A 21,404-nucleotide genomic window follows, 5' to 3' on the forward strand; every position below is an offset into this window, starting at 1 on the left:
TTTTAAAAGGTGATAGAGTGGGTGACTGTATGGAACTTGTAGAACTAATGACATCAGTGCACTTCTGGTCAGCCGTACAAATTAATACAGTTCATTAAGGGCATATTATTGGTTTCCACCACAGTTTTATAACATTCATATGAGCTTCCAATGGACTATTTCAAACTGATAATATCACCAGTAGAACTTGGGTGAATGTAAAACACAGCGTGTATCATATGAAGAAATCCTAAACAGTTTCAAGGTGTTTACCCTATGTTTCAGTAGATGATCAGGAGTATTTCAAATGTAGAAATGTGTTGCTCATTACATAAAATGCTAAGATTGTTAATGTTTTCTTCAATTTATTTAATTAAAAAATATTTCTACAGGTAAAACAGTTCAACAAGGGGGCACCCAGATTTGAACTAAGGACCTCTTGATCTGCAGTCAAATGCTCTACCACTGAGCTATACCCCCAGTTCTGAAAAGTCACCTTTATTAATTCAGTAATATGTACAAAGTGCAAGCAACATGCAATCACCATCAAAGGAATGAATTTTCAACCACCAAACCCTCCTTATAAGTATATGGGGTGCGAAGGATGTCCTTTATCTGCCTTGGTAAAATACAGTGAGGTTTCCATTGCAAGAATTCATACATTTCGTATCAAATGTAGATCTTGGAACATGGAAAAAAATCTTTTGTCAAATGCACAAATTCTGCAAAATGTAACTGCTTCACTACTGCAGTTTGTTGATTTTGTGCTAAGAGCATAGTTAAACCCAATTGTTCATTGTTAACCGATGATATGGTTAATGATGATGATATTTGGAGGGATCTTCAAGAATTCAGAAGCACAGGTTGTCATTGAACCTGGACCAGCATCTGGTATCGCGGTGGAAGAGGCACCAGGATTCATCATGAGTGATAGAAGGATGATTTTCCAAAATATCTACATACCATTGAATCCTGAGATTTTGATTGAAAAACATTTGAACAATACCGGAATTAAGATTGAACAGACTAAAGAGTGGCTGGAAATAAGAAAAGAGGACACAAAGCAGTCAATAAGAGATATATTAATGCAGTTGGAGAAAACATTTGTGAATTCAGCAGACATTAAGAAGAGGAGAGGAAAGAGAGGTGCAGTTATGCTCGTGATATCATTGGTAATGTCTATAGTTGGAGCCATAATAGGTACCACAATATCAACAGCCAATTCTATTTCGGTAGGAACACTGAGTACTAAAGCGCAACAACTGAGTATTGACCTATAAATAATACAAAAAACATTAGATGGGATTAGAGGGGGACTGGATGAACAAGTAAGATTCATAAATGAAACTGCAATCATTCTAAATGAACAAGCAGATGTGATGCAACGGGCGACTAAAATAATACTTAAGCATGACAGAACTTTAAATGAAATATTGAACATAATGAGTCCTGTTGATAGACTATTAACGAATTATGTGAGGGAAGTTCAAACTGCAGTTTTACAATTGATTCAAGGACATATCCCCTTGTATTTTGTTTCGCAGGATATTATTCGTCAAATGATAGAAAGATTGACCAGGAGGGAAATTGATATAATACAGGTAAAAATTGCATTTGAAATGGGTAATGCAATGCCGTTATACGTGGACTTGGAAAGACTAGAGATCGGATTTTTGCTATGCATCCCATATGTAGCTCCTGAACTTATTTATCAAACGAAGTGGGTACACAACGTGGGATTTTGGCAAGAGGACACATTTATTAAGATTAAGACTCCAGAAGTGGTGGCATTTCAGTCATGGGAACCTGAAGTTTATTTAATACCAAACCTGGAAACATGTGTCAAATTTAAAGGACAAAATTATATGTGTCCAGGCAAACCGTTTGTTCCTGATGCCACAGATGCTGTTTGTGGTTTGAAATCTGACCAAAGTATATCAGAAGGATGTGAAGTGATTATTAGCAATATGGGGAGTGAAGAACTGGCACAGGCTAAGATGGTCAGAGGTAAATGGTTGGTCAGCACCTGTTTAAAGAACATGACGGTAGTACATTTAAACCATGGAACATACGTGGTTAAACAGGTGAAATATAATGTTTTTTATTTATAGGTTCCAAAGGATACAATTGTGTCAATTGGGGGGTTAACATTGTTTCATGTAACAAATGATCTTTGGGAAAGCCAAGTGGAAAATATCAATTTTTTTCAAAGGGATACTTTTCCAATAGATCCGGATGTGGAATATTTATTGAAAGACATGTTATAAAAATGAATTTGAGAAAAAACAATATTACAATTAGTAATCTGGGGATAATAGAAGTGGAAAGATTTAATTGGGGAACCTGGGGGGGACACTCAATAGTGGGTTTGGCTGTCCAGGTGCTAATCATGGGTGGATGGTTGATTGTGCTATCAGTAAAAATGAAAATGTTACTGATTTTAGTAGCTACATCAGGAAGAGAAAGATATCCCAATACACATGCATTTTAAAAGAAAAAAAAGAACAAGTTGTTTTTAGGAATTGGCTTGGATCGTAGCCAAGTTCTAAAAACAAAAGGAGGGTATGTAAGGATATTTGGCGTGTTACAGCACAGAGTACAGCACTACTGCACAGGTAGTATTTTTTTTTGATGCAGCACCACCACATGGGTGTGGTGCAGTGCTATATGTGTTGTCAGAGTAACATGGACATATAAGTAAAGACAGGCTATTCAGTCAAAAACGATTTTTACATATAAGATGCAAATCTATTTTTACAGTTAAAAGCACACATGTTCACATTCAAAATGCACACTATTTATCACCTGAAATGCCTATGTGGCGAAAGAGACACATTTGAAAATTAATAACTAACCTTATTAATAACTAACCTGACTAATAAAACTTCATTTAACATAACCCACTAATAAAAATGTGTCTCCACTGCAGAATTAGGCCTACTCTGAAAGTGAACTTTTAAACGCACATTCATTTTTTTTTCTCTGCTGCTCTGTCCACATAACTACAGGAAGCAAAGAGCTCGAAGGAACAGGAAATCAGTTTGTTACAATTGCCACTGTAGAAGTGAGCCATTGTGTAGTGAGGGGGGAGATGATATGATTGATTCTGATTGGAGCAGCGTCATAGCAAGTATCATGCTAGAGGCTGTGATTAGAACTTTGCTGGAGAAGCTTGAGGAGAGGGGGAGAACAATCGAGATCTGGCAGAGCTGGGAGAAGGATCTTTTACTGGCTGGGGCATTCCTGCTGCAAAAGCTGAGAGTTCCAGGCAATAACCCCGGTTTGAGAACGGCAGACGCTTGTTCTCACTGGGGTTGATTTTCAAGGGAGCCAAATTCAGAAAGAGAATAGCCGGAGAAAACTCATGCTGTACAGATAAGGTAATTATAGAAGCGAGTGGGAGCTGTGCGAAAGTGTGCGAAACTGTTCAGTCAGTGTATTAAAGGGAGTCTCAGTCCAATTGAATATATTCTCGCAGCTCTCTGTTCATTTATCACAAATAATGTTGTACCATTTCATTTATTTCTATAAAAAAAATTAAACTGTGTTTAAAAGAAATTTCTATAATACAAAAATATTTGAAAACAGATAGCTAGTGTGTATTATTTCTCTCTTTCATTTTGCATGGGAAAAGGTTTAAACGTGGGTAGATTTTTAAACAGTGCAATTGTCATTTTAAAACAGATGTGTGCATGATTCTATTCAGTATGGACAGTTGTGAGTGACTGTTTGTAGCATAGCCTGTTGGAGGTACATGAGTCAACGGGAAGAGAGACTCTCTGGACATAGTTCCCTACCGTATATAAGGTAGTGGAAATTACCACAAAAATACCACAATAGCCCATGGTGCCACACAACACTAACACTGAAAATGTGGTATCCCTAAAATGTAGGCCTGAGGTCTCTCTAGTGATCAAGAACAATCTAGATAAAAAACAAGGGATGTTGGATATTGGGGCCACAAATAAACCAACCACTTTACCAACCAACCACGCAAACTACCGTGCACATCATCTAAATAGGTCTGAATTCTGAAATAATGCAATGTATTATTGTCATATTTGACCCAATATGAATACAGAGAGTGATTATTGCTAAAGGTATTTTGGCGGTAAGAAAATACAGCAAAGCCCCAAATATCCACAAAATACCCAACAGGGCATATTATTGGTTTCCACCACAGTTTTATAACATTCATATGAGCTTCCAACGGACTATTTCAAACTGATAATATCACCAGTAGAACTTGGGTAAATGTAAAACACAGCTTGTATCATACGAAGAAATCATAAACAGCATAATGGTGTTTCAGGAGATGATCAGGAGTATTTCAAATGTAGAAATGTTTTGCTCATTACATAAAATGATAAGATTGCAAATGTTTTCTTCAATTTACAGTTGGACAAGGGCGCACCCAGATTTGAACTAAGGACCTCGTGATCTACAGTCAAGTGCTCTACCACTAGCTATACCCCCAATTCTGAAATGTTCACCTATTTTAATTCAGTAATATGTACAAAGTGGAAGCAACATGCAATCACCATCAAAGCAATATATTTTCAGCCACCAAACATTCCTTATAACTATAAGGGGTACACAAGATGTCCTTTATCTGCCTTGGTAAAATACAGTGAGGTTTCCATTGCAAGAATTCATACATTTCGTATTACATGTAGATCTTGGAACATGGAAAACAAATCTTTTGTCAAATGCACAAATTCTGCAAAAGGTAACTGCTTCTCTACTGCAGTTTGTTGATTTTGTGCTAAGAGCATAGTTAAACACAATTGTTCATTGTTTTGTATATGAAATGATGATATATCCTATTGTTTCTTACAGTGCATTGGGTTGAAAAACATTTTAACAGGATCTATTGACGAGGTTATATGGTTATGAAACAGGGACTTCTTGAACTGCACTCCTACGCTCTACCACTGAGTTAAACCCTTGATTGCTGAAAACAGCCCTTTTTTAAAAAGGTGATAGAGTGGGTGACTGTATGGAACTTGTAGAACTAATGACATCAGTGCACTTCTGGTCAGCTGTACAAATTAATAAATTTCATTTAGGGCATATTATTGGTTTCCACCACAGTTTTATAACATTCATATGAGCTTCCAATGGACTATTTCAAACTGATAATATCACCAGTAGAACTTGGGTGAATGTAAAACACAGCTTGTATCATATGAACAAATCCTAAAGAGTTTCATGGTGTTTACCCTATGTTTCAGGAGATGAGCAGGAGTATTTCAAATGTAGAAATGTGTTGCTCATTACATAAAATGCTAAGATTGTAAATGTTTTCTTCAATTTATTTCATTAAAAAAATATTTCTACTGGTAAAACAGTTGAACAAGGGGCAACCCAGATTTGAACTAGGAGACCTCTTGATCTGCAGTCAACTGCTCTACCACTGATCTATACCCCACTTCTGAAATGTTCACCTTTATTAATTCAGTAATATGTACAAAGTGCAAGCAACACGCAATCACCATCAAAGCAATGCATTTTCAGCCACCAAACCCTCCTTATAAGTATATGGGGTGCAAAGGATGTCCTTTATCTGCCTTGGTGAAATACAGTGAGGTTTCCATTGCAAGAATTCATACATTTCGTAACACATGTAGATCTTGGAACATGGAAAAAAAATCTTTTGTCAAATGCACAAATTCTGCAAAATGTAACTGTTTCTCTACTGCAGTTTGTTGATTTTGTGCTAAGAGCATAGTTAAACCCAATTGTTCATTGTTTTCTATATGAAATGATGATATATCCTACTGTTTCTAACAGTGCATTGGGTTGAATAACATTTTAACAGGATCTATTGACGAGGGTATATAGTTATGAAACAGGGACTTCTTGAACTGCACTCCTACGCTCTACCACTGAGTTAAACCCTTGAATGCGGAAAACTGCCCTTTTTTAAAAAGGTGATAGAGTGGGTGACTGTATGGAACTTGTAGAACTAATGACATCAGTGCACTTCTTGTCAGCTGTACAAATTAATACATTTCATTTAGGGAATATTATTGGTTTCCACCACAGTTTTATAACATTCATATGAGCTTCCAATGGACTATTTCAAACTGATAATATCACCAGTAGAACTTGGGTGAATGTAAAACACACCTTGTATCATATGAAGAAATCCTAAACAGTTTCATGGTGTTTACCCTATGTTTCAGGAGATGATCAGGAATATTTCAAATGTAGAAATGTGTTGCTCATTACATAAAATGCTAAGATTGTAAATGTTTTCTTCAATTTATTTAATTAAAAACATTTTTCTACAGGTAAAACAGTTGAACAAGGGGGCACCCAGATTTGAACTAAGGGACCTCTTGATCTGCAGTCAAATGCTCTACCACTGAGCTATACCCCCAGTTCTGAAATGTTCACCTTTATTAATTCAGTAATATATACAAAGTGCAAGCAACAGGCAATCACCATCAAAGCAATGCATTTTCATCACCCAAACCCTCATATAAGTATATGGGGTGCGAAGCATGTCCTTTATCTGCCTTGGTAAAATACAGTGAGGTTTCCATTGCAAAAATTCATACATTTCGTAACACATGTAGATCTTGGAACATGGTAAAAAAATCTTTTGTCAAATGCACAAATTCTGCAAAATGTAACTGCTTCTCTACTGCAGTTTGTTGATTTTGTGCTAAGAGCATAGTTAAACCCAATTGTTCATTGTTTTGTATATGAAATGATGATATATCCTATTGTTTCTTACAGTGCATTGGATTGAAAAACATTTTAACAGGATATATTGACGAGGGTATATGGTTATGAAACAGGGACTTCTTGAACTGCACTCCTACGCTCTACCACTGAAGTAAACCATTGAATGCTGAAAACTGCCCTTTTTTAAAAAGGTGATAGAGTGGGTGACTGTACGGAACTTGTAGAACTAATGACATCAGTGCACTTCTGGTCAGCTGTACAAATTAATACATTTCATTTAGGGCATATTATTGGTTTCCACCACAGTTTTATAACCATCATTTGAGCTTCCAATGGACTATTTCAAACTGATAATATCACCAGTAGAACTTGGGTGAATGTAAAACACAGCTTGTATCATATGAAGAAATCCTAAACAGTTTCATGGTGTTTACCCTATGTTTCAGGAGATGATCAGGAATATTTCAAATGTAGAAATGTGTTGCTCATTACATAAAATGCTAAGATTGTAAATGTTTTCTACAATTTATTTAATTAAAAAAATATTTCTACAGGTAAATCAGTTGAACAAGGGGGCACCCAGATTTGAACTAGGGGACCTCATGATCTGTAGTCAAATGCTCTACCACTGAGCTATACCCCCATTTCTGAAATCTTCACCTTTATTTATTCAGTAATATGTACAAAGTGGAAGCAACATGCAATCACCATCAAAGCAATGCATTTTCAGCCACCAAACCCTCCTTATAAGTATAAGGGGTACAAAAGATGTCCTTTATCTGCCTTGGTAAAATACAGTGAGGTTTCCATTGCAAGAATACATACATTTCGTATCACATGTAGATCTTGGAACATGGAAAAAAAATCTTTTGTCAAATGCACAAATTCTGCAAAATATAACTGCTTCTCTACTGCAGTTTGTTGATTTTGTGCTAAGAGCATAGTTAAACCCAATTGTTCATTGTTTTGTATATGAAATGATGATATATCTTATTGTTTCTTACAGTGCATCGGGTTGAAAAACATTTTAACAGGATCTATTGAAGAGGGTATATGGTTATGAAACAGGCACTTCTTGAACTGCATTCCTACGCTCTACCACTGAGTTAAACCCTTGAATGCTGAAAACTGCCCTTTTTGTAAAAGGTGATAGAGTGGGTGACTGTATGGAACTTGTAGAACTAATGACATCAGTGCACTTCTGGCCAGCTGTACAAATTAATACAGTTCATTAAGGGCATATTATTGGTTTCCACCACAGTTTTATAACATTCATATGAGCTTCCAATGGACTATTTCAAACTGATAATATCACCAGTAGAACTTGGGTGAAAGTAAAACACAGCTTGTATCATATGAAGAAATCCTAAACAGTTTCATGGTGTTTACCCTATGTTTCAGGAGATGATCAGGAGTATTTCAAATGTAGAAATGTGTTGCTCATTACATAAAATGCTAAGATTGTAAATGTTTTCTTCAATTTATTTAATTAAAAAAATAATTCTACAGGTAAAACAGTTGAACTATGGACCTCTTGATCTGCAGTCAAATGCTCTACCACTGAGCTATACCCCCAGTTCTGAAAAGTTCACCTTTATTAATTCAGTAATATGTACACAGTGCAAGCAACATGCAATCACCATCAAAGCAATGCATTTTCAGCCACCAAACCCTCCTTATAAGTATATGGGGTGCGAAGGATGTCCTTTATCTGCCTTGGTAAAATACAGTGAGGTTTCCATTGCAAGAATTCATGCATTTCGTATCACATGTAGATCTTGGAACATGGAAAAAAAATCTTTTGTCAAATGCACAAATTCTGAAAAATGTAAATGCTTGTCTACTGCAGTTTGTTGATTTTGTGCTAAGAGCATAGTTAAACCCAATTGTTCATTGTTTTGTATATGAAATGATGATATATCCTATTGTTTCTTACAGTGCATTGTGTTGAAAAACATTTTAACAGGATCTATTGACGAGGGTATATGCTTATGAAACAGGGACTTCATGAACTGCACTCCTATGCTCTACCACCGAGTTAAACCCTTGAATGCTGAAAACTGCCCTTTTTTTAAAAAAGGTGATAGAGTGGGTGACTGTATGGAACTTGTAGAACTAATGACATCAGTGCACTTCTGTTCAGCTGTACAAATTAATACATTTCATTAAGGGCATATTATTGGTTTCCACCACAGTTTTATAACATTCATATGAGCTTCCAATGGACTATTTCAAACTGATCATATCACCAGTAGAACTTGGGTGAATGTAAAACACAGCTTGTATCATATGAAGAAATCCTAAACAGCTTAATGGTGTTTACCCTATGTTTCAGGTGATGATCAGGAGTATTTCAAATGTAGAAATGTGTTGCTCATTACATAAAATGCTAAGATTGTAAATGTTTTCTTCAATTTATTTAATTAAAAAAATATTTCTACAGGTAAAACAGTTGAACAAGGTGGCACCCAGATTTGAACTAGGGACCTCTTTATCTGCAGTCAAATGCTCTACCACTGAGCTATACCCCCAGTTCTGAAAAATTCACCTTTATTAATTCAGTAATATGTACAAAGTGCAAGCAACATGCAATCACCATCAAAGCAATGCATTTTCAGCCACCAAACCCTCCTTATAAGTATATGGGGTGCGAAGGATGTCCTTTATCTGCCTTGGTAAAATACAGTGAGGTTTCCATTGCAAGAATTCATACATTTCGTATCACATGTAGATATTGGAACATGGAAAAAAAATCCTTTGTCAAATGCACAAATTCTGCAAAATGTAAATGCTTGTCTACTGCAGTTTGTTGATTTTGTGCTAAGAGCATAGTTAAACCCAATTGTTCATTGTTTTGTATATGAAATGATGATATATCCTATTGTTTCTTACAGTGCATTGGGTTGAAAAATATTTTAACAGGATATATTGACGAGGGTATATGCTTATGAAACAGGGACTTCTTGAACTGCACTCCTATGCTCTACCACTGAGTTAAACCCTTGAATGCTGAAAACTGCCCTTTTTTAAAAAGGTGATAGAGTGGGTGACTGTATGGAACTTGTAGAACTAATGACATCAATGCACTTCTGGTCAGCTGTACAAATTAATACATTTCATTAAGGGCATATTATTGGTTTCCACCACAGTTTTATAACATTCATATGAGCTTCCAACGGACTATTTCAAACTGGTCATATCACCAGTAGAACTTGGGTGAATGTAAAACACAGCTTGTATCATATGAAGAAATCCTAAACAGTTTCATGGTGTTTACCCTATGTTTCAGGAGATGATCAGGAGTATTTCAAATGTAGAAATGTGTTGCTCATTACATAAAATGCTAAGATTGTAAATGTTTTTTTCAATTTATTTAATAAAAAAATATTTCTACAGGTAAAACAGTTGAACAAGGGGGCACCCAGATATGAACTAGGGACCTCTTAATCTGCAGTCAAATGCTCTACCACTGAGCTATACCCACAGTTTGGAAAAGTTCACCTTTATTAATTCAGTAATATGTACAAAGTGCAAGCAACATGCAATCACCATCAAAGCAATGCATTTTCAGCCACCAAACCCTCCTTATAAGTATATGGGGTGCGAAGGATGTCCTTTATCTGCCTTGGTAAAATACAGTGAGGTTTCCATTGCAAGAATTCATACATTTCGTATCACATGTAGATCTTGGAACATGGAAAAAAAATCTTTTGTCAAATGCACAAATTCTGCAAAATGTAACTGCTTCTCTACTGCAGTTTGTTGATTTTGTGCTAAGCGCATAGTTAAACCCAATTGTTCATTGTTTTGTATATGAAATGATGATATATCCTATTGTTTCTTACAGTGCATTGGGTTGAAAAACATTTTAACAGGATCTATTGAAGAGGGTATATGGTTATGAAACAGGGACTTCTTGAACTACACTCCTACGCTCTACCACTGACATAAACCCTTCTATGTTGAAAACTGCCCTTTTTTAAAAAGGTGATAGAGTGGGTGACTGTATGGAACTTGTAGAACTAATGACATCAGTGCACTTCTGGTCAGCTGTACAAATTAATACAGTTCATTAAGGGCATATTATTGGTTTCCACCACAGTTTTATAACATTCATATGAGCTTCCAATGGACTATTTCAAACTGATAATATCACCAGTAGAACTTGGGTGAATGTAAAACACAGCTTGTATCATATGAAGAAATCCTAAACAGTTTCATGGTGTTTACCCTATGTTTCAGGAGATGATCAGGAGTATTTCAAATGTAGAAATGTGTTGCTCATTACAAAAAATGCTAAGATTGTAAATGTTTTCTTCAATTTATTTAATTAAAACAATATTTCTACAGGTAAAACAGTTGAACAAGGGGGCACCCAGATTTGAACTTGGGACCTCTTGATCTGCAGTCAAATGCTCTACCACTGAGTTATACCCTCAGTTCTAAAAATTTCACTTTTATTAATTCAGTAATATGTACAAAGTGCAAGCAACATGCAATCACCATCAAAGCAAAGCATTTTCAGCCACCAAACCCTCCTTATAAGTATAAGGGGTACGAAAGATGTCCTTTATCTGCCTTGGTAAAATACAGTGAGGTTTCCATTGCAAGAATTCATACATTTCGTATCACATGTAGATCTTGGAACATGGAAAAAAATCTTTTGTCAAATGCACAAATTCTGCAAAATGTAACTGCTTCTCCACTGCAGTTTGTTGATTTTGTGCTAAGAGCATAGTTAAACCCAATTGTTCATTGTTTTGTATATGAAATGATGATATATCCTATTGTTTCTTACAGTGCATTGGGTTGAAAAACATTTTAACAGGATATATTGACGAGGGTATATGCTTATGAAACAGGGATTTCTTGAACTGCATTCCTACGCTCTACCACTGAGTTAAACCCTTGAATGCTGAAAACTGCCCTTTTTTTAAAAGGTGATAGAGTGGGTGACTGTATGGAACTTGTAGAACTAATGACATCAGTGCACTTCTGGTCAGCCGTACAAATTAATACAGTTCATTAAGGGCATATTATTGGTTTCCACCACAGTTTTATAACATTCATATGAGCTTCCAATGGACTATTTCAAACTGATAATATCACCAGTAGAACTTGGGTGAATGTAAAACACAGCGTGTATCATATGAAGAAATCCTAAACAGTTTCAAGGTGTTTACCCTATGTTTCAGTAGATGATCAGGAGTATTTCAAATGTAGAAATGTGTTGCTCATTACATAAAATGCTAAGATTGTTAATGTTTTCTTCAATTTATTTAATTAAAAAATATTTCTACAGGTAAAACAGTTCAACAAGGGGGCACCCAGATTTGAACTAAGGACCTCTTGATCTGCAGTCAAATGCTCTACCACTGAGCTATACCCCCAGTTCTGAAAAGTCACCTTTATTAATTCAGTAATATGTACAAAGTGCAAGCAACATGCAATCACCATCAAAGGAATGAATTTTCAACCACCAAACCCTCCTTATAAGTATATGGGGTGCGAAGGATGTCCTTTATCTGCCTTGGTAAAATACAGTGAGGTTTCCATTGCAAGAATTCATACATTTCGTATCAAATGTAGATCTTGGAACATGGAAAAAAATCTTTTGTCAAATGCACAAATTCTGCAAAATGTAACTGCTTCACTACTGCAGTTTGTTGATTTTGTGCTAAGAGCATAGTTAAACCCAATTGTTCATTGTTTTGTATATGAAATGATGATATATCTTATTGTTTCTTACAGTGCATTGGGTTGAAAAACATTTTAATAGGATCTATTGAAGAGGGTATATGGTTATGAAACAGGGACTTCTTGAACTGCATTCCTACGCTCTACACTGCGTTAAACCCTTGAATGCTGAAAACTGCCCTTTCTTAAAAAGGTGATAGAGTGGGTGACTGTATGGAACTTGTAGAACTAATGACATCAGTGCACTTCAGGTCAGCTGTACAAATTAATACAGTTCATTAAGGGCATATTATTGGTTTCCGCCACAGTTTTATAACATTCATATGAGCTTCCAATGGACTTTTTCAAACTGATCATATCACCAGTAGAACTTGGGTGAATGTAAAACACAGCTTGTATCATATGAAGAAATCCTAAACAGCTTAATGGTTACCCTATGTTTCAGGTGATGATCAGGAGTATTTCAAATGTAGAAATGTGTTGCTCATTACATAAAATGCTGAGATTGTAAATGTTTTCTTCAATTTATTTAATTAAAAACATATTTCTACAGGTAAAACAGTTGAACAGGGGGACACCCAGATTTGAACTAGGGACCTCTTGATCTGTAGTGAAATGCTCTACCACTGAGCTATACCCCCACTTCTGAATAGCTCACCTTGATTAATTCAGTAATATGTACAAAGTGCAAGCAACATGCAATCACCATCAAAGAAATGCATTTTCAGCCACCAAACCCTCCTTATAAGTATAAAGGGTACAAAAGATGTCCTTTATCTGCCTTGGTAAAATACAGTGAGGTTTCCATTGCAAGAATTCATACATTTTGTATCACATGTAGATCTTGGAACATGGAAAAAAAAATCTTTTGTCAAATGCACAAATTCTGCAAAATGTAACTGCTTCTCTACTGCAGTTTGTTGATTTTGTGCTAAGAGCATAGTTAAACCCAATTGTTCATTGTTTTGTATATGAAATGATGATATATCTTATTGTTTCTTACTGTGCATTGGGTTGAAAAACATTTTAACAGGATCTATTGAAGAGGGTATATGGTTATGAAACAGGCACTTCTTGAATTACACTCCTACGCTCTACCACTGACATAAACCCTTCAATGTTGAAAACTGCCCTTTTTTAAAAAGGTGATAGAGTGGGTGACTGTATGGAACTTGTAGAACTAATGACATCAGTGCACTTCTGGTCAGCTGTACAAATTAATACAGTTCATTAAGGGCATAGTATTGGTTTCCACCACAGTTTTATAGCATTCATATGAGCTTCCAATGGACTATTTCAAACTGATAATATCACCAGTAGAACTTGGGTGAATGTAAAACACAGCTTGTATCATATGAAGAAATCCTAAACAGTTTCATGGCGTTTACCCTATGTTTCAGGAGATGATCAGGAGTATTTCAAATGTAGAAATGTGTTGCTCATTACATAAAATGCTAAGATTGTAAATGTTGTCTTCAATTTATTTAATTAAAAAAATATTTCTACAGGTAAAACAGTTGAACAAGGGGGCACTCAGATTTGAACTAGAGACCTCTTGATCTGCAGTCAAATGCTCTACCACTGAGCTATACCCCCAGTTCTGAAAGGTTCACCTTTATTAATTCAGTAATATGTACAAAGTGCAAGCAACATGCAATCACCATCAAAGCAATGCATTTTCAGCCACCAAACCCTCCTTATAAGTATATGGGGTGCGAAGGATGTCCTTTATCTGCCTTGGTAAAACACAGTGAGGTTTCCATTGCAAGAATTCATACATTTCGTATCACATGTAGATGTTGGAACATGGAAAAAAAATCTTTTGTCAAATGCACAAATTCTGAAAAATGTAAATGCTTGTCTACTGCAGTTTGTTGATTTTGTGCTAAGAGCATAGTTAAACCCAATTGTTCATTGTTTTGTATATGAAATGATGATATATCCTATTGTTTCTTACAGTGCATTCGGTTGAAAAACATTGTAACATGATCTATTGAAGAGGGTATATGGTTATGAAACAGGGACTCCTTGAACTACACTCCTACGCTCTACCACTGACATAAACCCTTGAATGTTGAAAACTGCCCTTTTTTAAAAAGGTGATAGAGTGGGTGACTCTATGGAACTTGTAGAACTAATGACATCAGTGCACTTCTGGTCAGCTGTACAAATTAATACAGTTCATTAAGGGCATAGTATTGGTTTCCACCACAGTTTTATAACATTCATATGAGCTTCCAATGGACTATTTCAAACTGATAATATCACCAGTAGAACTTGGGTGAATGTAAAACACAGCTTGTATCATATGAAGAAATCCTAAACAGTTTCATGGTGTTTACCCTATGTTTCAAGAGATGATCAGGAGTATTTCAAATGTAGAAATGTGTTGCTCATTACATAAAATGCTAAGATTGTAAATGTTGTCTTCAATTTATTTAATTAAAAAAATATTTCTACAGGTAAAAGAGTTGAAAAAGGGGCACTCAGATTTGAACTAGAGACCTCTTGATCTGCAGTCAAATGCTCTACCACTGAGCTATACCCCCAGTTCTGAAAAGTTCTCCTTTATTAATTCAGTAATATGTACAAAGTGCAAGCAACATGCAATCACCATCAAAGCAATGCATTTTCAGCCACCAAACCCTCCTTATAAGTATATGGGGTGCGAAGGATGTCCTTTATCTGCCTTGGTAAAACACAGTGAGGTTTCCATTGCAAGAATTCATGCATTTCGTATCACATGTAGATATTGGAACATGGAAAAAAAATCTTTTGTCAAATGCACAAATTCTGAAAAATGTAAATGCTTGTCTACTGCAGTTTGTTGATTTTGTACTAAGAGCATAGTTAAACCCAATTGTTCATTGTTTTGTATATGAAATGATGATATATCCTATTGTTTCTTACAGTGCATTCGGTTGAAAAACATTGTAACATGATCTATTGAAGAGGGTATATGGTTATGAAACAGGGACTCCTTGAACTACACTCCTACGCTCTACCACTGACATAAACCCTTGAATGTTGAAAACTGCCCTTTTTTAAAAAGGTGATAGAGTGGGTGACTCTATGGAACTTGTAGAACTAATGACATCAGTGCACTTCTGGTCAGCTGTCCAAATTAATACATTTCATTAAGGGCATATTATTGGTTTCCACCACAGTTTTATAACATTCATATGAGCTTCCAATGGACTATTTCAAACTGATCATATCACCAGTAGAACTTGGGTGAATGTAAAACACAGCTTGTATCATATGAAGAAATCCTAAACAGCTTAATGGTGTTTACCCTATGTTTCAGGTGATGATCAGGAGTATTTCAAATGTAGAAATGTGTTGCTCATTACATAAAATGCTAAGATTGTAAATGTTTACTTCAATTTATTTAATTAAAAAAATATTTCTACAAGTAAAACAGTTGGACAAGGGGGCACCCACATTTGAACTAGGGACATTTTGATCTGCAGTGAAATGTTCTACCCCTGAGCTATACCCCCATTTCTGAAATGTTCCCCTTTATTTATTCAGTAATATGTACAAAGTGAAAGCAACATGCAATTACCATCAAAGCAATGCATTTTCAGCCACCAAACCCTCCTTATAAGTATAAGGGGTACAAAAGATGTCCTTTATCTGCCTTGGTAAAATACAGTGAGGTTTCCATTGCAAGAATTCATACTTCATACATTTTGTATCACATGTAGATCTTGGAACATGGAAAAAAATATTTTGTCAAATGCACAAATTCTGCAAAATGTAACTGCTTCTCTACTGCAGTTTGTTGATTTTGTGCTAAGAGTATAGTTAAACCCAATCGTTCATTGTTTTTTTATATGAAATGATGATATATCCTATTGTTTCTTACAGTGCATTGGGTTGAAAAACATTTTAACAGGATCTATTGACGAGGGTATATGGTTATGAAACAGGGACTTCTTCAACTGCACTCCTATGCTCTACCACTGAGTTAAACCCTTGAATGCTGAAAACTACCCTTTTTTAAAAAGGTGATAGAGTGGGTGACTGTATGGAACTTGTAGAACTAATGACATCAGTGCACTTCTGGTCAGCTGTACAAATTAATACATTTCATTAAGGGCATATTATTGGTTTCCACCACAGTTTTATAACATTCATATGAGCTTCCAATGGACTATTTCAAACTGATAATATCACCAGTAGAACTTGGGTGAATGTAAAACACAGCTTGTACCATATGAAGAAATCCTAAACAGTTTCATGGTGTTTACCCTATGTTTCAGGAGATGATCAGGAGTATTTCAAATGTAGAAATTTATTGCTCATTACATAAAATGCTAACATTGTAAATGTTTTCTTCAATTTATTTAATAAAAAAAATATTTCTACAGGTAAAACAGTTGAACAAAGGGCACCCAGAGTTGAACTAGGGACCTCTTGATCTGCAGTCAAATGCTCTACTACTGAGCTATACGCCCAGTTCTGAAAAGTTCGCCTTTATTAATTCAGTAATATGTACAAAGTGCAAGCAACATGCAATCACCATCAAAGCAATGCATTTTCAACCACCAAACCCTCCTTATAAGTATAAGGGGTACAAAAATGTCCTTTATCTGCCTTGGTAAAATACAGTGAGGTTTCCATTGCAAGAATTCATACATTTCGTATCACATGTAGATCTTGGAACATGAAAAAAAAACGTTTGACAAATGCACAAATTCTGCAAAACGTAACTGCTTCTCTACAGCAGTTTGTTGATTTTGTGCTAAGAGTATAATTAAACCCAATGTTCCATTGTTTTTTATATGAAATGATGATATATCCTATTGTTTCTTACAGTGCATTGGGTTGAAAAACATTTTAACAGGATCTATTGACGAGGGTATATGCTTATGAAACAGGGACTTCTTGAACTGCACTCCTATGCCCTACCACTGAGTTAAACCCTTGAATGCTGAAAACTGCCCTTTTTTAAAAAGGTGATAGAGTGGGTGACTGTATGGAACTTGTAGAACTAATGACATTAATGCACTTCTGGTCAGCTGTACAAATTAATACATTTCATTAAGGGCATATTATTGGTTTCCACCACAGTTTTATAACATTCATATGAGCTTCCAATGGACTATTTCAAACTGATAATATCACCAGTAGAACTTGGGTGAATGTAAAACACAGCTTGTATCATATGAAGAAATCCTAAACAGCTTAATGGTTACCCTATGTTTCAGGAGATGATCAGGAGTATTTCAAATGTAGAAATGTGTTGCTCATTACATAAAATCCAAAGATTGTAAATGTTTACTTCAATTTATTTAATTAAAAAAATATTTCTACAGGTAAAACAGTTGGACAAGGGGGCAACCACATTTGAACTAGGGACATTTTGATCTGCAGTGAAATGCTCTACCCCTGAGCTATACCCCCATTTCTGAAATGTTCACCTTTATTTATTCAGTAATATGTACAAAGTGAAAGCAACATGCAATCACCATCAAAGCAATGCATTTTCAGCCACCAAACCCTCCTTATAAGTATAAGGGGTACAAAAGATGTCCTTTATCTGCCTTGGTAAAATACAGTGAGGTTTCCATTGCAAGAATTCATACATTTCGTATCACATGTAGATCTTGGAACATGGAAAAACAATCTTTTGTCAAATGCACAAATTCTGCAAAATGTAACTGCTTCTCTACTGCAGTTTGTTGATTTTGTGCTAAGAGTATAGTTAAACCCAATTGTTCATTGTTTTTTATATGAAATGATGATATATCCTATTGTTTCTTTCAGTGCATTGGGTTGAAAAACATTTTAACAGGATCTATTGACGAGGGTATATGGTTATGAAACAGGGACTTCTTGAAATGCACTCCATTGCTCTACCACTGAGTTAAACCCTTGAATGCTGAAAACTGCCCTTTTTTAAAAAGGTGATAGAGTGGGTGACTGTATGGAACTTGTAGAACTAATGACATCAGTGCACTTCTGGTCAGCTGTACAATTAATACATTTCATTAAGGGCATATTATTGGTTTCCACCACAGTTTTATAACATTCATATGAGCTTCCAATGGACTATTTCAAACTGATAATATCACCAGTAGAACTTGGGTGAATGTAAAACACAGCTTGTATCATATGAAGAAATCCTAAACAGTTTCATGGTGTTTACCCTATGTTTTAGGAGATGATCAGGAGTATTTCAAATGTAGAAATTTGTTGCTCATTACATAAAATGCTAACATTGTAAATGTTTTCTTCAATTTATTTAATAAAAAAAATATTTCTACAGGTAAAACAGTTGAACAAAGGGCACCCAGAGTTGAACTAGGGACCTCTTGATCTGCAATCAAATGCTCTACTACTGAGCTATACGCCCAGTTCTGAAAAGTTCACCTTTATTAATTCAGTAATATGTACAAAGTGCAAGCAACATGCAATCACCATCAAAGCAATGCATTTTCAACCACCAAACCCTCCTTATAAGTATAAGGGGTACAAAAATGTCCTTTATCTGCCTTGGTAAAATACAGTGAGGTTTCCATTGCAGGAATTCATACATTTCGTATCACATGTAGATCTTGGAACATGAAAAAAAAACGTTTGACAAATGCACAAATTCTGCAAAACGTAACTGCTTCTCTACTGCGGTTTGTTGATTTTGTGCTAAGAGTATAATTAAACCCAATGTTCCATTGTTTTTTATATGAAATGATGATATATCCTATTGTTTCTTACAGTGCATTGGGTTGAAAAACATTTTAACAGGATCTATTGACGAGGGTATATGCTTATGAAACAGGGACTTCTTGAACTGCACTCCTATGCTCTACCACTGAGTTAAACCCTTGAATGCTAAAAACTGCCCTTTTTTAAAAAGGTGATAGAGTGGGTGACTGTATGGAACTTGTAGAACTAATGACATCAGTGCACTTCTGGTCAGCTGTACAAATTAATACATTTCATTAAGGGCATATTATTGGTTTCCACCACAGTTTTATAACATTCATATGAGCTTCCAATGGACTATTTCAAACTGATCATATCACCAGTAGAACTTGGGTGAATGTAAAACACAGCTTGTATCATACGAATAAATCCTAAACAGCTTAATGGTGTTTACCCTATGTTTCAGGTGATGATCAGGAGTATTTCAAATGTAGAAATGTGTTGTTCATTACATAAAATGCTAAGATTGTAAATGTTTACTTCAATTTATTTAATTAAAAAAATATTTCTACAGGTAAAACAGTTGAAGAAGGGGGCACCCAGATTTGAACTAGGGACCTCTTGATCTGCAGTCAAATGCTCTACCACTGAGCTATACCCCCAGTTCTGAAAAGCTTACCTTTATTAATTCAGTAATATGTACAAAGTGCAAGCAACATGCAATCAACATCAAAGCAAAGCATTTTCAGCCACCAAACCCTCCTTATAAGTATATGGGGTGCGAAGGATGTCCTTTATCTGCCTTGGTAAAATACAGTGAGGTTTCCATTGCAAGAATTCATACATTTCGTATCACATGTAGATCTTGGAACATGGAAAAAAATCTTTTGTCAAATGCATAAATTCTGCAAAATGTAACTGCTTCTCTACTGCAGTTTGTTGATTTTGTGCTAAGAGCATAGTTAAACCCAATTGTTCATTGTTTTGTATATGAAATGATGATATATCTTATTGTTTCTTACAGTGTATTGGGTTGAAAAACATTTTAACAGGATCTATTGAAGAGGGTATATGGTTATGAAACAGGGACTTTTTGAACTGCATTCCTACGCTCTACCACTGAGTTAAACCCTTGAATGCTGAAAACTGCCCTTTTTTAAAAAGGTGATAGAGTGGGTGACTGTATGGAACTTGTAGAACTAATGACATCAGTGCACTTCTGGTCAGCTGTACAAATTAATACATTTCATTAAGGGCATATTATTGGTTTCCACCACAGTTTTATAACATTCATATGAGCTTCCAATGGACTATTTCAAACTGATAATATCACCAGCAGAACTTGGGTGAATGTAAAACACAGCTTGTATCATATGAAGAAATCCTAAACAGTTTCATGGTGTTTACCCTATGTTTAAGGAGATGATCAAGAGTATTTCAAATGTAGAAATGTGTTGCTCAATACATAAAATGCTAAGATTGTAAATGTTTACTTCAATTTATTTAATTAAAAAAATATTTCTACAGGTAAAACAATTGAACAAAGGGCACCCAGAGTTGAACTAGGGACCTCTTGATCTGCAGTCAAATGCTCTACTACTGAGCTATACCCCCAGTTCTGAAAAGTTCACCTTTATTAATTGAGTAATATGTACAAAGTGCAAGCAACATGCAATCACCATCAAAGCAATGCATTTTCAGGCACCAAACCCTACTTATAAGTATAAGGGGTACAAAAGATGTCCTTTATCTGCCTTGGTAAAATACAGTGAGGTTTCCATTGCAAGAATTCATACATTTCGTATCACATGAAGATCTTGGAACATGGAAAAAAAATCTTTTGTCAAATGCACAAATTCTGCAAAACGTAACTGCTTCTCTACTGCAGTTTGTTGATTTTGTGCTAAGAGTATAGTTAAACCCAATTGTTCATTGTTTTGTATATGAAATGATGATATATCCTATTGTTTCTTACAGTGCATTGGGTTGAAAAACATTTTAACAGGATCTATTGAAGAGGGTATATGGTTATGAAACAGGGACTTTTTGAACTGCATTCCTACGCTCTACCACTGAGTTAAACCCTTGAATGCTGAAAACTGCCCTTTTTTAAAAAGGTGATAGAGTGGGAGACTGTATGGAACTTGTAGAACTAATGATATCAGTGCACTTCTGGTCAGCTGTACAAATTAATACATTTCATTAAGGGCATATTATTGGTTTCCACCACAGTTTTATAACATTCATATGAGCTTCCAATGGACTATTTCAAACTGATAATATCACCAGTAGAACTTGGGTGAATGTAAAACACAGCTTGTATCATATGAAGAAATCCTAAACAGCTTAATGGTTACCCTATGTTTCAGGAGATGATC

The 21,404-nt window shown here is 35.4% G+C and overlaps 6 non-coding genes across 6 annotated transcripts; all 6 read right to left on the bottom strand.

Moving 5' to 3' along the window:
- Positions 1 to 387: 387 nt before the first annotated feature.
- On the bottom strand, positions 388 to 459 carry TRNAC-GCA (transfer RNA cysteine (anticodon GCA)). Its single transcript has one exon. It is a non-coding gene; the product is annotated as a tRNA-Cys (tRNA).
- A 5,832-nt stretch (positions 460 to 6,291) lies between these two features.
- TRNAC-GCA (transfer RNA cysteine (anticodon GCA)) lies at positions 6,292 to 6,364 on the bottom strand. Its single transcript has one exon. It is a non-coding gene; the product is annotated as a tRNA-Cys (tRNA).
- An 881-nt stretch (positions 6,365 to 7,245) lies between these two features.
- Positions 7,246 to 7,318, bottom strand: TRNAC-ACA (transfer RNA cysteine (anticodon ACA)). The gene has a single exon. It is a non-coding gene; the product is annotated as a tRNA-Cys (tRNA).
- A 4,675-nt stretch (positions 7,319 to 11,993) lies between these two features.
- On the bottom strand, positions 11,994 to 12,065 carry TRNAC-GCA (transfer RNA cysteine (anticodon GCA)). Its single transcript has one exon. It is a non-coding gene; the product is annotated as a tRNA-Cys (tRNA).
- An 876-nt stretch (positions 12,066 to 12,941) lies between these two features.
- TRNAC-ACA (transfer RNA cysteine (anticodon ACA)) lies at positions 12,942 to 13,013 on the bottom strand. Its single transcript has one exon. It is a non-coding gene; the product is annotated as a tRNA-Cys (tRNA).
- Positions 13,014 to 19,616: 6,603 nt separating this feature from the next.
- Positions 19,617 to 19,688, bottom strand: TRNAC-GCA (transfer RNA cysteine (anticodon GCA)). Its single transcript has one exon. It is a non-coding gene; the product is annotated as a tRNA-Cys (tRNA).
- Positions 19,689 to 21,404: the final 1,716 nt, after the last annotated feature.

Source organism: Ambystoma mexicanum, chromosome 4q, assembly GCF_040938575.1.
Source record: "Ambystoma mexicanum isolate Mex_15411 chromosome 4q, UKY_AmexF1_1, whole genome shotgun sequence".
Classification (NCBI taxonomy): Eukaryota; Metazoa; Chordata; class Amphibia; order Caudata; family Ambystomatidae; genus Ambystoma; species Ambystoma mexicanum.